General features: G+C 34.3%; 1 long non-coding RNA gene across 1 annotated transcript; it reads right to left on the bottom strand.

The window, feature by feature from the left end:
* Positions 1–661: 661 nt before the first annotated feature.
* Positions 662–1,426, bottom strand: LOC111384150. Its single transcript, XR_002700857.1, has 2 exons — positions 1,220–1,426; positions 662–1,082 (listed from the first exon to the last, which is right to left on the bottom strand). It is a non-coding gene; the product is annotated as an uncharacterized LOC111384150 (long non-coding RNA).
* Between the last annotated feature and the right edge of the window lie 6 nt (positions 1,427–1,432).

The raw sequence follows: 1,432 nt of genomic DNA on the forward strand, positions 1-1,432 counted from the left end.
TTCTCCATGTCAATGAAAACGAAAAGAAATTACAGAACAACTTGATGATGATGATAAAGAATATGACGTATTTATCAGTTACAATTGTTCTCAACTGTTATCTTCAGTGCATCGTTGCTAATGAACAATTATGAGTCTTACATGTATTAATATGATGAGTTATTTGTCAGTGTGCTTCTATCTGTCACGCTGTGGTTTAAGTAGGCTTTTGTGTTCACTAGATGATCGACATGATCAATGACACAAGATTTTAACTTCTTTTTTCTTTAGAGTTGCACAGTACTAAAGGGCTAATGAATTCTGAGCTTGCATGTCTAGAAACACATGATATTGAGTGATACCATTTAACACCACTAATACTAGCACTACACAAGTAGTCGGATTAAATGAGTCCTGTATCATTTCAATTAATTCAACTTTAATTAGACTTATCCAATAATTCTAATTAGACCGGAGTTCTCTACCAATGAATGATACTAGATAACATTATTTTTCAGTATTAAGCATACTTCTTGAATTCGGTTCAACCAGTAATTGGCATTAGCCACTGGTAAACTAACAAGTCGATGGTTACAAACTGTATTTAAAAACGAAACATGACAATCCTGTTGAAATAAAAATAAAAGTTTTGATAGGTATATTAAAAATTATAAAGAGGAAATTTCAATTCCAAAAAGAAAAGCAAGATTATCATATTTCAGCAGAAACGACAAAATGTAAATCCTTGTCCGACTGGGCTACAGTTTTCCCATTCCTAGTGAGTTCAGTTTATATTTAAACAGCAAGATAGCACTAAATATACATGGACTAGGTACATGTGCATATGCTAAAACTAAGTAAGAAATAAAAGAAGTTTTTGAGACATTGCAACATCTACACAAGTTTAATGTCAATTAGCCATAGAGATGAATGCTTTACAAGCTATAGATCTTGGACATAAGTTATTGCCTGAAGAATAGTCAAGACGCCAATTATGTTTTGCATGGAAGCCGAAGAAAACAGGTTTCAAAGTCTTATCACGATGATAGAATTCAGATTCCGATTTGCGGATCCACCAGAATATTTCCCATCCATCTCTGCAACTGAGAAAGGTAGCAGTGGAGATTAATCATGGGAAATCATATGGGCACAAGGCTTGTAAAGCAAATGAATTAATCAGTCTGTAGTCAATAAACAGAATTGTGCGCACGCACACATTTGCGTGTATATTACAAATTACCATGGAAAACTCTCGTACAAATTCATCAACCCCAACTCCGCAAAGTGGGGGGAGAGGGCACTTCAATCTTGTCTCCTTTTGTTATAAAAAGATAAAGAAATGTTGCATAGCCACATGGTCAAATTGAAAACAAATGTGATAATGTCTACCAAATAGCTGTTCACATTTCGACCAACTCCTTCAAATCAAGCAAACTGCAATTAGAACTTGTCC

The sequence above is a fragment of the Olea europaea genome, unplaced genomic scaffold (genome assembly GCF_002742605.1).
Source record: "Olea europaea var. sylvestris unplaced genomic scaffold, O_europaea_v1 scaffold28559, whole genome shotgun sequence".
NCBI classification, from domain to species: domain Eukaryota; kingdom Viridiplantae; phylum Streptophyta; class Magnoliopsida; order Lamiales; family Oleaceae; genus Olea; species Olea europaea.